At 41.5% G+C, this 16,595-nt stretch overlaps 1 non-coding gene across 1 annotated transcript; it reads right to left on the bottom strand.

Annotated features, from left to right (window-relative positions):
• Positions 1-15,055: 15,055 nt before the first annotated feature.
• LOC137801236 (U1 spliceosomal RNA) lies at positions 15,056-15,219 on the bottom strand. Its single transcript, XR_011079703.1, has one exon. It is a non-coding gene; the product is annotated as a U1 spliceosomal RNA (small nuclear RNA).
• Between the last annotated feature and the right edge of the window lie 1,376 nt (positions 15,220-16,595).

Here is a 16,595-nt window from a genome sequence, read left to right as displayed (position 1 = left end):
TCTGCAATAAAATTCATCATAAAACAAAGCCTTGACCTGTTCAAAACGATTTTAGAGAAAAAACTGAGTCGTTGGGTTAAAAAATGGAAAAGTTAGAAGCTTTATGCCTGAACATGCTCTGACTGGGTGAAGCCTGTAGTCAAAATCTGCGGAAATACCACCTTAAGAAGTGTGACGCGTTTAAAACGCGCCAGCCATACCAAGAAGTGAGTTACAGCAGTTTGTAGCTGCAAGACTGGATGTTTTGGAAAAACGCAACAGCCTGGCTTCATCTGGACGTTTCAAGTAGTAAACAACATCCACTAAGCTTCTACCATACCTTGTTGGATTCGCAAGGACCTGTAGAATAACATAGATGTCTTCATTACTCTTAAACTCCGTTTTTAAGAGCAGTTATTAACAGAAACGGGAAAAGTAACTTTTGCGCGAAAAAAAACAAGTGTTTTTTTTGAGGTTATGGGTTTTATTTAATTTCATAAACTTAACGGTATTTTTTTATTTATCTGTTCGGATAGATCTCTTCCCACAGGTCTGTACTAGTTTTAGTAATTTGAATGAAGTTAATCCAAGTTGTGGTTCCTGAGATATTGTAAGAAATGTCACTTAAACTTTTGTTATAATTTCTTGTCTGACAATGGAAGCAGGGAGTTCTGGGGGGGCATGGGGCTCATAAGGTTTAATTTTTATTTATTTTTAAATCCTTGATTTCATTCCGTCCTTATATTATGTGCATGTCTTTATATTATGTCTATATATCCAGAGGTATAGTTTGATGTGTTTATATAGATTGCTATGTAATACATTTACATTGGGAATGAGCTTAGGTGGTGCTTTGTGAAGCGTTTGCTGATAATAACAGACCATAAAAGCCAAATCGACAAGACCCCCCACATGTTGAGGTTTCTTCCACACCATCACTACCACGAGCCACTCAACCAGGCGTTGTGAGGGCACCGTGCCACCTCAACATGACACCTGCTTGTGGTCAGATGTTATGAAGGTAATAATACTTTGCACAGTTTAATTGTTTGGTTGAAACTTTGCAAAGACATCTATATATAATACATTTATATTGTTATCAGCTAACGCTTGACAAAAGCACCAGAACCCACTGCAGAGCCTACTACCAGACCATCACAGCCATTGATCACTCCAAACGTCACTGTTGTGGGTGAGGTCAGCATGCCGCAAGCGACCACTTCGTCGGACCATGTTGACAAGCCGCCCTTTATGTCTTGTATGTCGGCTTTTATATTGTCAACTTCTGTTTGGCTAGCAGTCGCCTTTTTAGAAATTTTGGACTGCACCGCTTGTAGCTCGGACTTGAGAGCATTGAAATCTTCTGCTAGCGCACTTTTTAGTTCCTCTCTTTTTGGAGAGCTCTCCCTTTAGGGAGGACAAGATGTCCGCTTTCATTCTTTCAGTGGCCATACCTTGGTTTTCACTGCGGGTGGGAGAGGGTTGGTCTGGGTCACCTGGTGGGATCTGCTTCGTGGTTCGTGTAGGCTGCGATGAGCTCCCGCCGGATTTAAATTTGTATTTTTCAAGCTTCTCCGCCATTCAAAAATGATGTAGCTTGCATAAGTAACCTTTCACCTCTTTGCGTTGCCCTCGGTAATTCTTCAAATAGTAGCTGTTTTTATATGAAAAAGTTGTCGGTTCTGCAGGAGCACTGAAATTAGCGTCTTACTCCATATCTTGCTCACTAGCGCTCCAATGCCGTGTGTTTTGTCTACTTTGTAATAGTACAATGGCAAGCCCAAGCCGCTTCCCGATGATGGATGACCCAGACGTCGAGGCCACCAGGCAGGCCCTGGAATTGTTGACTGTGAGTATTACATGTGGTGGATTTGTGTTGTTGGTGTTCATCTGAATATATCACTTGTTTGATGCGTTTTGTCTCTAAATTAACTCATCTAAAGTCTACATTCATGTTCTATGATTGATATGTAAATTTTGTATTTTTTGTAATTGCAGTACACGGCAATGGATCCTGCAGTGGCCAGGCAGGATCTACAACAAAACATAAGCAGGGTCAGTGCCGAGGCCCTGCAGACCCTCGTGCGACATGTGTGCAAGGGCAGGGCGCAGCAGAAGCAGATTTTCCTGTTGCAGAAGGAGCTGGCAGCCACTACGGCAAAACTTTCCAGAGCCGTTCTGCAGCAGGAGAATGATGAACTCCTGGCCTGCATGAAAGCGGATGGTAAGTGTTTGTGTTCTGCTAATCAATAACATCTCAATTTTGCACATCGGGTGTGTGAATTGGGAGGGTAAGATGGATGGTTATATGGCTATTTATTTTCACAGAACACCAGAGTGTGCAATGTCAGACGGGAGAGGAAGGGGGAGCGGCGGCGGCCGTGGCGGAAGATGAAAGCTTAGGCCATTTTTATTTTGTAAATAAATTTCATATTGCTTCATATGGTTGTTTGTATTCTATAAAAAAGGGAATAACTTTAATTTATACTTTCTCTCAAAGAGGAGAACTTTCCACTAGGGGCACAATACTGCAATATATTGGGTTTTGCAATACACCTTGCCATTTAGACTTGGATATATGTATTTCCTAAAGTCAGTATTTATCAAAACTGGGACGGTATTTATTACAGGTGGTAGTGATATTGAGTAATATTTTGCCTGTACTCCTGTCGTCTCCTCCTGCACTTGAGTTTTTGCTGTTCATACCCGGATGTGACATGTGATCTGTGTTGATAAGGTATCATAATGAATGCCGTGTGTTTTGTCTACTTTGTAATAGTACAATGGCAAGCCCAAGCCGCTTTCAATTATGGATGACCCAGACGTCGAGGCCACCAGACAGGCCCTAGAATTGTTGACTGTGAGTATTACGTGTGGTGGATTTGTGTTGTTGGTGTTCATCTGAATATATCACTTGTTTGATGCGTTTTGTCTCTAAATTAACTCATCTAAAGTCTACATTCATGTTCTATGATTGATGTGTAAATTTTGTATTTTTTGTAATCGCAGTACACGGCAATGGATCCTGCAGTGGCCAGGCAGGATCTACAACAAAACATAGGCAGGGTCAGTGCCGAGGCCCTGCAGACCCTCGTGCGACATGTGTGCAAGGGCAGGGCGCAGCAGAAGCAGATTCTCCTGTTGCAGAAGAAGCTGGCAGCCACTACGGCAAAACTTTCCAGAGCCGTTCTGCAGCAGGAGAATGACGAACTCCTGGCCTGCATGAAAGCGGATGGTAAGTGTTTGTGTTCTGCTACTCAATTACATCTTAATTTTGCACACAGGGTATGTGTGAATTGGGAGGATAAGATGGATGGTTTGTTTGCATTATGAGACTATTGGCATGACAAAAAGCTATTCCATAAAAATATGTTTCTATTATGGAGAGCAGCACTATGAGCTTAGCTACCTCGCCCGGACAAAGGAAACCGGGGCACCCTACCGGAGCCAGACCCGGGAGGCGAGCTCGTCGGCGAGCGTCTGGTGGCCTGGCTTTCGCCCATGGGGCCCGGTCGGGCTCAGCCCGAAAGAACTACATGGTGCCGCAGCCACTCCATGGACTCACCACCCACGGAGAGGATTATCGCGAGGATCAACGCGAGTTCAACGAACGCAGTGGCTGCTGGTTGAAATGGGAGGGGCATAGCAACTCAACAAGTGGTCCTGCATCATTCAACTGCCATACCTGAGCAGGCTTCTCCATCTACTACATGTAAGTAAGATGATGTTGTCTTGCAAGATGATGATATTGTTGTTAATAACTAAGATTTTCCATTGCACTTCATATGCATTGTATTTGATGCAATGCACACCGTGTCCGCAGCAATGTCCGTGTGCTCACCTGTGTGAGTGCACGGACATGGCTGCGGATACAGTGGACAAAGAAGAAAAATATGCGAAAAAATATGTTGCGTGCTTTTCACAGTGGGATTTACTGCTTTAAGCTATCATTATTTTAAGCTACCAGCTATCACTTTTATAGCCTAAGGGGCCGATCACACCAGACGCGACTCTCGCTAGCAAAACCGTTGTTCAGAGCGCCTTGCAGCGTGTCTTTTCAATTTCAAGGCGCGCTTAAAATTTTAAATGTTCATAACGCTCAAGCGCAAGGCACAGAGATGCACAACTCATCACTGTCACGCTCGGCCCAGTCAGCCAATCAATTGTGATCCGTTCATGTATGTGCGGGGGTGATATTTTTGCTGGACTCCTTTCGTCTCCTCCTGCACTTGAGTGTTGGCAGTTCATACCCGGACGTGGCATGTGATCAGTGTTGATAAGATATAATGAATGCTGTGTGTTTTCTTGTCTACTGTGTAATAGCAAAATGACAAGCGCCATCCATTTTCCCGGTCTGGATGACCCAGACGTGGAGGCCACGAGGCAAGCCTTTCAGTTGTTGACCGTGAGTATTAAGTGTGATGGATTTGTGCTGTTGCTGTACATCTGAATATATCAGTTGCTTGATGTGTTTTGTCTAGATGTGTGTATTAACTCATCCAAAGTCTGCATTCATGTTCTATGATTGATATGTACATTTGTTTTGTTTTTTAATTGAAGTACACGGTGATGGATTCAGCCGTAACGAGGCTGGACCTCAACTTTAAAATCCGCAGGGTCAGCATAGAGACCCTGCAGACCCTTGTGTGATGGAAACTGTTTAGAGGTGTCAGTCATGCTGTATGTGGTACACAAAGGTGTCACGGAAAAATAAGACGTGTTGTAGTCAGACAAATGAAAAACAATGCTGTGGAATATGGGAGTATTTTGAGTAGCAAGTCCTCTACAGCAGAATACCTCAGCATGTCAAAGATGCACCATGTTGGTAGTTGGGCAACAGAAGTAGAGATTCAAGCAGCAGCAGATTATTTAGGACTCAGTATTTTCACTTATCATAATGATCGCTGGATTGAAGGACATGCCCTATGCCAAACAGGGAGTGTCTTTGGAAAATTGCAATGGTAACCATTACGAGACAGTTATTTGTGTACACCAGCCTGGAATGCCAAATTGATATGGTTACTGTGAAGTGAACACATCTTGTTCCACAGCGTTTAATCTACGGAAAAGAAGTGTTTGTTTGGACAAACAAACCAAGTTGGAAGTTGTGTGGCTAATGTAATGGCAATTGAAGGATTGTATTATAGAACAGACAATTGAAGATTGTGTTATAGAACAGTCTAGTACTTTGACACAGTTAACTTAGATTTTAATCCTTTGTGCACTGAAAAAGCAAAAACACTATGCCGTAAGTGTAATGTAGACTTTGTAAAGCAGCACGTACAAGGACCAACCGTGTCTGGCTCTTTAGGTGTTGTTTGTAAAACACACAAAGTAAAACAGAATGGCAATAGTTTCTTTAGAGCAATAGCTGAAGTCATCAGCGGTTTTCAAGATAACCATAGGAAGATTAGGCTTGCTGTTAAATTTATGGAAAGTGACAGTCAAGAGCACATTAAGTTAGTAATATAGTCTGACATGGAAGAATGTCCCTTTCTCACTAAGACAAAGATGAAATATGTTGGCAATTGTGCCACAGACGTGGAAATTCAAGGGACAGCATATGCTCTTGGAGTGGACATTTATACATGCGATGTTGGAAGTTGGGTCAAATTCAGTACCAGTAAAATGTTGTCAAATGAAGGTATACATTTGAAACATTTTGAAAATAATCATTTTTAACCAGTGGTTTGTGTCCAACATGTAGACAAGCAGATTTGCTTTGATTTGTGCAAAGAAGGTAATGCGTCTGAGACGAGGCATAAGCGAAGTGTAGAGTCATGTAATCTTGAGGGAACTTCTAAGGACAATGTGCAGAGTGATGTAACCATCTCCAGCTCAAGTCCTAGGCATTGTTTTTCAAAGTATTATCAAAGAAGAAAAATTAACCAAATAAAAATGTATTATAAGAATAACATGATTTACCAAAAAAAGGGTACCAATTTAGATTATCAAGAGAAACTAAAAAGTAGTCTTAACAAGAGGTATTGTAATGACGCAGACTACAAACGCAGAGTAATTGGAAGTAGTCTATTAAAACCTTCTTAGCCCCAGAGTGCCCCGTAGGGGGCATGAGCTTTGAGAATTTAGCAGGTCTGTCTTCAAGTAGTGATATGAACCCCAAATGAGTTCTAATACTTGTGTTATTTTATATCATTTTGTTTCAGAATTTTCACTGAGAAACATTGGCTGTCCAGAGTTGAGCATCAACTCTGTCAAAGAAAACTGAGGTGCCACAGGGTAAAAGTCCAAACCAGGTGAAAAGGCCAAAGAAAGCACAAGTCAACTTCTGCCCTGATTACCCAGCTGGCAAAAACAAAGAAAGCCTTGAGAAGGAAAGGCAAGCGATGACATCAGAGGTGAAAAAGAAGAACAACCATCAGCTAATCAACAGTAAAATGGAGAAAACCTTCGCCTATAGAAGACGAAAAGTAATTGAAGTAGTTGCAGCTAAATGCAGAGTTCACGCGCATTACAACAATCCCCCTACTGTCAACCTTTATGGCCCAACTGGATCATTACTCCAGCCAACTGATAAAGGTTTTCAAAAAGAAGGGAGGAGCAGCAGGACGCAGTATCAGCCAGATCATGGCAGCCATGGATCAGGTGTGTGTTTCTTACTTTAACCCTGACCCCTTAGATTGTGACATAAATATGCTTTTTGGTTCCCTCTTATTATTAGGTCTTTCACTTTGAATTAAGTTTTAGTTTGGGTATGCAATTTTCAAGAAAAGGCCTATAAAATAGCTTGGGGCTTTTAAGTAAATTGATGCCATCTTTTGATTTCTGTTCTAGATATATTCATCATTTGTTACGGTTAAAGGCTCCTCAAGGTCGAAGAAAAGACATCGCCTTGACTGACAGTGATCTCCCAAAAACAGGTATAACCACCTTTACACTGGAGCAAGTAAATAAATATAATTTTAACGCCACTAATAAGTACATTTATGCCATGTTTTGATTTCTGTTCTTGTAATACTTATCATTTGTTACGGTTACAGGCTCCTCAAGGTCGAACAAAAGACACCGCCTTGACTCTGACAGTGATCTCCCAAAAACAGGTATAACCACCTTTACACTGGAACAAGTAAATAAATATAATTTTAACAACACGGGTAATAAGTAAATTAATGCCATCTTTTGATTTCTGTTCTTGATATAGTCATCATTTGTTACGGTGACAGGCTCCTCAAGGTCGAAGAAAAGACACTGCCTTGACTCTGACAGTGAGGACCCCAAAACAGGTATAACGACACTCAAAGACGTGTAAGAAAAGAAACAGTGTGTCGGTTTAACTTTCCCAGGCCAGCATCGACTGGCACGTTTATATGTCGGGGCCCTGATGAGGAAGGTGAAAGGAAATGTACCAGTAATTTGACACCGTGTGAGTGTGCACAGTTTGGCTGATAAAGTTGCAAAGGATGCAAGGGATGAAAACATGGACGTTCAGTACGTCGGAAGTGCATATGCCTGCGTTGTCGATATCATTTCATACATTTCCAAGTCAGAAAAGGAGATGGGATTATTGTTGGGGAATGCACATAGGCATCCAAACAGGGAAATGTCGAAGCAACGCAAGCAATGCAAAAATTTGGGAGTGTGTATTTACACAACAGAGATGTTTGTGCTCAGGAGGCCGTGAATGGATTAGCTAACTTGCGCCTGAAAGAATATTCACGGAAGGTTCAGTTTGTGCCAACCAGGGATAATCCCGTGAAAATAAGTTTGCCATTAAGTGTGTTAAAGCAAATGGCAAACTCTCAAAGTCTTACCACAGAGGACATGGCGATGACTAATTTGGTCGACCGGTATCAGAATAGGCCAAATGATGCAGTTTTCAAATGCATGCGTTAGGCCACGTTTGCATCCCAGTATCGAGTTTTGACAAAAAATGACTGGTCATGTCAGATTTGATGGATTAAGAAGGTCAGTGAAATCTGTAGTTGACAACAATAGAGCTTTGTTTGAAGTTGATGCAGATGAGTTGGACAGTGTTCAAGAGTCTATTGATGGCAATGGTGTTTTGGAAGATGCGTGATGTGAGCTGTGTCCAGAACAAGGGTTGGAGCGGTTAGTAAGCGAACAAGAGCGCAAAGACAATAAGACGGTAGATGACCAGCACGTGGAAGCTATTCCTGACGTTGCTGTAAGCCATCAACAAGTTGCACATTTAGAGAAGACTAACAAAATAAGCAGAAGTGAAGGGTTGGACTTAATCCGGTCCCTGAAAGACAAACAAATGGCTATATTTGATCAGATCCGACAATGGTGTCTCGACAAAGTCGGTGGGGAGAAACCAGAGCCGTTTCATGTTTTTATTACAGGTGGGGCAGGTACAGGAAAGAGTCATTTAATTTGAGCACTTCAATATGAAGCGACAATGTTACTGTCACCAGTGTGTGAGCACCCTGACCAAATTTGTATATTGTTGACTGCTCCAACTGGCATTGCAGCATACAATTTACATGCCTCAACCATTCATACAACATTAAGCATTGGTATAGACATCAAATTACCATACACACCTTTGGGCGAGGAAAAGATTAGTAGTTTACGTGCCCAATACAGTAATTTGCAAATTTTAATAATTGATGACATATCCACGGTTGATCATAAACTGATGGCATATATTCATGGCAGATTACGGCAGATCAAACAAAGTGAGGAGTTTCCCCCATTCGGTAATGTCAGCGTAATTGTTGTTGGAGATTTTTTCCAGTTACCACCAGTAAAAGGGAAGCCACTGTGTGTTGAAGATGTAGGCTTCAACCTATTCAGCGTCGCTGAGTTAACGGAAATTGTTCGGCAGAAGAACTCTGTATTTTCAGAGTTATTGAACAGATTGAAGACTCATTCTCAGGGAAAACCGTTGGTGGCAAGTGACTTTGGTTTGTTGAAGAAATGTGAAACTGTTGGAGAATTCATCCTAGTACATTTTTCCAACAAATGTGCAAGTAAACAATCATAATTTCGAGCAGTTCATGAAAACATATTCTGATCATGTACAAATAAATGCTCAGGATTTTGCATGGAATAGGATGACGGGTAAATTAGAGTTGAAAGCTGGCCATCATGGCAGAGTGCACAACACCAGTTTAGTGGATGTAATGGATGGCCTTGTTAACGGCGTCTGTGGCAAAGTGAGAGTTATTTCAGAAAATCGTACATTTCCTAAAATTGTGTAGGTTCAATTTGATGACTATAATTGGCACACAAAGGAGGAAACTATCTGGCCATGCCCTAATGAACTTTCCAATGTCTACGCCTATCTTTCCAGAAGAGGATAGAGTCACCAGCAAAGGTGGATTGCGGCACCAATTTCCCCTTAAAACTGGCTTGGGAAATAATGTGCAGGGGATCACAGTCGATAAAGCTGTGGTCTCGCTTTAAAAAAAAAAAAGAACTTTGCTGCAGGACAGGCCTATTTAGCATTAAGTCTTGTCACGAGTTTAGCCGGATTAGTTATTCGTGACTTTTCAAATAAGGCCATCTATTGCAAAGACAATATCCAGCAAGCAATTCAGTGCATGCCACATTTTCTCAGGGAAACTATATGGCAAATAGTTGGCACGCACAGTTTTACTGTGTTTTTTATGAATGTGCAAAGTTTAACACGTCATGTTAAAGATTTGATGAAATGTACACAGCAATTGCAGCCTAACTGTATTGCTGTTACAGAAACCTGGCTATCTCCTACCTCCTCATTAGACTCTGAACATAGACTGTTATAAATTTGAAAGTTTTCCCCGAGGTTTGTCATACAGCAACAACAACCCCTCATTGGTTGCTTTGAAAGAACAACATGGTGGTGTTGGCATGTATAGCACAGACAATTTGACACATTTCATTTTACCAGTACCAGATGTCAATTTAGAATGTTTAGTGTACGAGTCTTTAGCAGTTATTTACAGACCACCATCTTATTCCATGTCTTTGTTTAAAGAACATTTAGGTAAATTACTCGAGAGCCTAAAATCGACTAAATGACAAGATTGCTGTCGTGGGCAATTTCAACGATGACATTTCAAAATCATCCACAATCTCTAATTTCATGACTGACATAGGCTAAGAGGAACATGTGACACAGCCCACAACAGAGAAAGGCACACTGATTGATCATGTGTATGTTAAAACAACACAGTATATGGACTCAAAAGACCATGCTGAATCCATATTAGAGGGGTGAACACACAGACATAGTCCTTGATATTATTGGGAGGTGAAAGACTTGAGATCCGTCTCCTAAAAAGGCCAGGCTTGGACAAGCTAGTCTCTCCACAGCAGATGATGATGATGAAGAAGTCATAAGAACTACTCATAAGAAGAACTAACAAATAATTTATTTTGGTAAATATTGGACATTTAAACCTCTTTTTTTATCCTGTTGAATTCAATAAATCTTTGTTTGAAACCTGTTTGAAACATCCATAATGTATTTGTGAGTAAAGTATGTATTTATTTATTTGTTGTAGGTCTCAGATGAGCGGACTGCCTGTTCCCTAGAAATGGACAATGGAGGGGGATGTTTATATTGGTTGCTGTTCCGTTCAGTTCTATTTTATGTTCAAATAAAGCGTATTGGAGTGACCCCACAATATTCTACCTGTTCTTTACATGGCTGCATTGTGATAGTCCCATTTAGACCACAGGTAATCCAGATCAGATTGAATCCACATCAGAGTAATCCAACCCTACATTGCTTTGAAAAACCAGAATGAAAATAAGATGGATTACATGATCGTGGATAGCAGAAAAAGATTTCCAAATTTGGATCAGTTTGATCCAGATTAAACTTTTGAAAAACCTGCCTCTGGTGGTTGTAACAGACAACGCGTCTAACATGGGTGTTGTCTTTCAGTTAGCGGGTTACCTGCACGTGAAATGTGCAGGTAACCTGCACGACAGACACCAAAAGCATTGCTTTTTCTGTAAATGGCATAATTTTGTGACTCTAGATGTGCTTTTATAAATAACAGAATAAAGAAAATTGCAATAACTTTCAATTAAACCAGATTGCCCCATCAGACCAAGATTTTTTTTTAAATTGCAATCATAGAACAATGAAATATACATACAGATGGAGTCTCACTCCAAGAACCCCGTGCAGTGTAGGTCTACAACCACTCAGACCTGGAGCTGATCATCAAAGCGGTCAGAACCAGGGACCCGGAAACGCTGAAGTCTGTCTCAGACGAGGATGTTGACGCTGCTACATTCCAACTCATCCACATGGCCATAGAGGAGACGAGACATCCCGCTGGGCTGGACTAGAGCGGCATGAGCCTCCTGAACACATCTGGTATTAAAGACCTCATACAGAAGTTATTACATCTTTACACATAGTGAAGCATATAATGTGAACATAGCACACTACATGTGTGCATTTTTGACAGTGGCTTTTTAAATGAAGCTGTACAGACCTCACTGGGGCAACACTCTCTACGGCTGCACAAAGAGGGACGCTCTTGTTTACGCTGCTGCAATACAAAGGCTCAAGATGGCTAAGCACTAACCACCAGCACAACATATTCATGTACATGCTGCTGAAACTGCTGCCTTTCTCGTGACATACAGTGGCTCCTAACAGGACTCTGGTCAACCTCTCAGCCTCCACCACTACCTGTGCTACTCCTCAGGCACATATCGGAACCAGATGGGAAGGGATACATTTCTACTGTGACAATCTTTGGAGTCATTTTATCTTGATTTTAGAAGTTCAACCTGGTGTCTTCGTAAAATAAAAATGTAGTAAGTCTTATTTAGAAAACAATATTTGAACAATAAAGCAATCATTTTCAAAGGCATTTTAGATTCAAGTTGTCATAAGTTAGTTTCTTCTTGTGTATCTGTATTAGTTAATAGTGCATTGGTTAAAGTTCATTGCTGTGCAGGAGCGCGGTGAGTCCCTACCATGACTCATTCCTCTCCCCAAACAGATCTAGTCTCTCTGGATCCTGTTGTCGTGCTCAGAGGAGACCCCCCACCCTGCTGCTCCTTCCCTCCTGCCTCACCCGGAGAGTCAGACCGCCGCCGCTTTGACCTTTTCCCGTGTGGCTCCGGCTCCTTCGTCCGAATGGGCACAGAGGCGATTCTTCTTTGTGGCTGTGTCCCTGACTGCCACCTGCAGCCATTCGGATCACAGCCACGGGGGGGGATCTGCATGTGCTTCCTTGCCGGCAAGTTTCTGGAGGTCCATATGACGTTTTTGATGGCGGCTATGGTGAGCAACTGTTTAGTTTTCATCTTTGCTCGCCTCATACAGCACCAGCTGTGCTGCGAGGACCTCCCTTACCGGCAAGTACGGGAATTTTAAGGAGCCGGCCGTCGCCCACTGGTCTACGGCGATGCTGCACTCCCAGACCAGATGCCTCACCGACTCAGGCACACAACCCGGTCAGAACCAGTTGAGTGCACTGACTTTACCCCAGGAGTGCATTACGGACCTGACTGGGAGGATCTCGTGAGCCATGACAGGTCCTGAGTCTGTTTGGAGGAGCTGAATGATTGCAACAAACAGTTTGCCGAATGTGAGTCTACACACTAGACTCACTAGTTCCTGCTAAATCAGAGCCTGGTTAGTCAAGACTCCTGCTAAAAGTTAAATTGTCTTAAAATGCATGGACAAAAGCAAAGACTGATGTACGGCTAAAATACTCAGGAATAAGTATGATGTGTTTTCACTCCTATCACTCCCTGTAGTGGTTAGAAAACGAGCAGGCAACACTCTGGTACTATGAACAAATCTAAGAGGTAAAAAAAGGATAATCTGGGTTTTTGGTGAGTCGTATGTGGGTTGTGTGGCTGAGTGGTTACGTTTGTGTTGCGGTTCATGTTTGGCCCACAAGATCAAGGCTTGATCCAGACTAACAAACAAATAAACATTTCTCTCGTTAATAATAAAAAAGAACATCGAGAAGAATAATAAGGATGTTTCAATGTAAAAATGAGAGTCCTTAGGGGTTGTTTGCAGAGCTCTGGTTAAGATAGAAACCTAATTTGGGGAATTAGAGGGAAAGACTGCCAGCAGAAAGAGAAGTTCCCAGCTCTTCCCCTCATTTCTGAGAATCCAGAAGACGAGGGTCATTCAGATAAAGGCCTCTTGGCCTGATGTACATTGTGAGGAGAGAGTACTCTCCATCTCCAGCCTCTTCAATTAGCTCTCTAACAGCTTCATCTTGTCCTCTGTTTGCTTAGATGCTTTCAGTTGATTGGAAAGAGAATTAAAGCAATCTATGAATACAATTGTACTTTCTGTTTTTGGTGCACTCCTAAAAAACTTCTTTACAAGTATATCAATTTCTCAGCATTTATTCTGCTTCCACACTTCTGGTGCATCTGCTTACCGTACTTCTAGTAAAGCTTTGGATAGTCCTAGTGGTGAGTGTTGCCCCCAATGTGTCCCACAGCTATCACAGATGGAGGATGTGGGCCTCAGACGCCCTGAGGTTCTGCAATTGTTGGATGGGGACCCTTCATGTGCAATTTCTAATGCCATCCTCATCTCTCACTTTGGTGGCTTGTCAAACAAATGTCATCCACATTTGTTTCATAGACATTTTTGATCAGAGGAATCACTAAATAATGATAAAAGCTTACTCACCTTTTCTTGTTTGGCATGGTCAACATGTACAGGTAAGCAGTCCTCTGTTCTGCTGAATTCCTGTGTGAAAGATTTACAACAGTTGAAATACATTGAACCAAAACTGGTATTATAATAACTGCCATTACCACTAAAAGGCAGAGAAGCAAAAGTAGTTCAGAAATAACTTTAAAAAGGCAAGATACAGCACACAGTTACTCTCACTGTCAGGAGGGGAAAAAGAGCATAGGACCAACGACAGAGGAGGAAACCGTTACAGAATCACCACAAAAAGATCTTATCTTGAGACAAATGTGGTTCATCAACCCTTCCTAGTCCCATGGTGCCAGGGTCCAATAGGAATTTAAAAGATGAGAAACAATTTTACAGTAGACAACTGTGTATTTTTCATTAATGTTTACAAACACTGATCATGACAAAGTTTTCTGCAGGTGAATAAGAAATGTGCCGTTTGTGGGGATAAAAAAAAGAAAAAAAAGAGGAGCTTCCTTAAAACAAGTTTGCTAAACGTTTTACCGGTGAATAAATACAACGCAAAGGCACAAAGGACACTTATAAGAATTAAGATATTCATAAAGCAGCATGTGAGAGTCGTCTTGGTCACGTGACACACAAACTATGATCTAATTTACAGCCACGTTAAACACACCAGTAGCACAAACAGAGATAGAGAGCAATGTTTCATGGAGAAGAATGTGTTTTTACTAAAAGAACTCTGGTTGTCTCTCGTGGAGAACAAAGCCGACTGCGGGACTCAACCCTAAAGTGACCATGAGACACAACAGAGTTTATGTTAACTGTGAACTACACAAGAACATTATTCTCTTCTTCATGACTGTCCGTCTTATTAACAAGGGAACCGCTGGAACAGAGTTTATATTCATTAAAGGATCATTCACTTAACTGGAATTAATAGAAAATAATGCTGTAATCCTGTAAATTTCCCCACTGAAGGGAAAATAAAGGAATATCTAATATATGTGCAAGGGTATATTACTAACAATGAAGGAATTTATTTTGCTTACGGGGAGACTTATCCTATTTCATATTAAAATCATTGCTAGGGCGACTGTGGCTCAGTGGTGAGCAGGGATCATCTTTCAGAGGATCGGTGGTTCAATCCCCGGCGCCGCAAGCCCATGTCAATGTATCCTTGAGCAAGCCTCGCGAGCGGGCCGTACCACGTGATTGATTCACAAAACAGTTTTTGGGTTTGCCATGCGATTCAAAATATAAGAGACAGCGAAACTCAATGGATTTACCTCTCTATATACATCATTCGTCCATTTATTAATTTGAAAGCTTCACACATGGTGTCGTTATGATGACTCGGTCTGTTTTACATGTTAAAGCCACTTGGTGGCACAGTAGAACAAATTAAGCATCATGAAGCTTTGGGCCATGAGTGAACCAATTGGATGGAAAGCTTCATCTCGCCATCATTAAAATCAGATTAAATATTATTCCACACTTTATCAGGGGAGAGCGCGAACGCAGTCCCCCACTACCAGAAATTATGCAATCAAGATTCCCACATTTGGGGAATTTGCAAAGGTCAATTTAGCCTGTGTGCAATGGCCAAACCTCACTTTGGGTGAACCACCTTTCTGATCATGGTCTCTCCCTTGCCAGGTAAGTATGAGTTGTACACATCTGAGGCCGGGGAGTCTTTCACAGACATACCATGTTGACTGATGGAGCTGAAAATATATAGATATTACCCACAAATACAGACCATCAGAGGTCTGATAACATCCAGGAATTTAATATGGAGGAAAGAATATGTAACAAGGTTTACAAAGACTTTACTATTTTTCAAGTAAAACGTTAAATATTAAATGTTGTTACATTTCCCATCATGCAATGCTGCATTTCCATATTCAAAGCAAACCAAAGACTCAGATGTATCTATTTATCTCCAACTAAAGAGTAAGAGCTTAACGCTGAGATCAGATAAGACCAAGCTAATCAAGCAGCAGTAAAAGTAGTTTGCTCCACATTTTAAATTCAGAGGAATGAAGAAAATCACACACACTCTGCTTTATCACATTTCAACAACCTCAGGTTTCTTTACTGATGGTGCGCTACTGACATACTGCCATCTACTGGTCTGGAGTATGAACAACGCTGGTGGTTAAATATTTGAGCTTTGCTGGCATTTTACAGTACAAAGACACAATTTAGAGTATAAATCTATATATACATTTTGTTTAATGAAATAAACAGAAGTATTTGCTCTTCTTTTGACATGTCAGACGGAAACCGAATATTCTCACTTTTGAGGAACGAGCCAGTCTATTATTCAGACATTTTAAAACTAGCAGGGCACACAGTACATTTCCATTACAACCTCTCACTATCTCACTTAACAGTTACTGGTTTGACTCACTTCAGTGGCGTGCATTTACCATGTCTCCACTTTGCACATTTATGCATATCGCACATTCCGTCCATGTCTGCCTTCTGTATGTATGTAACAGAGGGCTGCATGCTGAAACACGTGATCGCCATTTTCAGATTGAATCGCTGGAGGGAGGGGCACCGCCCTTGTTGCAATACCTGGTCTACGCGTCCTGGATCGATAAACAAATTAAACGCGCTTTTTAATCGTTTTAAGGCAACGTATCTGCATTTTAAAGAGGCCCTACACAGTTCCAATTATGTGTATAAACGCTTGGTTAAGATTCATCCGTCCCTTTGACTCACAGTAAAGCTAGCTAGCTTAAAGCCGTTCCCTGCTACCTAGCTGGCTAGCTAGCAGGGAACGGCTCTATTTAGCGTTAGCTAGCCTACCTGAAGAAATGTAACTGAGCCTTTTGAACACGCAGCAATACATATTATGAATTCGTCCTGTCGATAAAACAAACTCATTAATCCATAATTTGCACAGGCTTTCATTTTGATGTCACCTGTTTGGTGAAAAGCGACCCAGAGGCACATACCTGAAGGTGGAACTAAAATCTGGGCCAGGCCGCCATTAAACACCAAAAAATTAAACACAAAAACCTTGGTTGGC

Source organism: Clinocottus analis, unplaced genomic scaffold (assembly GCF_023055335.1).
Source record: "Clinocottus analis isolate CAN_PGR_092001 unplaced genomic scaffold, fCliAna1.0.p SCAF_4, whole genome shotgun sequence".
NCBI lineage: Eukaryota > Metazoa > Chordata > Actinopteri > Perciformes > Cottidae > Clinocottus > Clinocottus analis.
This window is presented reverse-complemented; position numbering and strand designations above follow the sequence as displayed.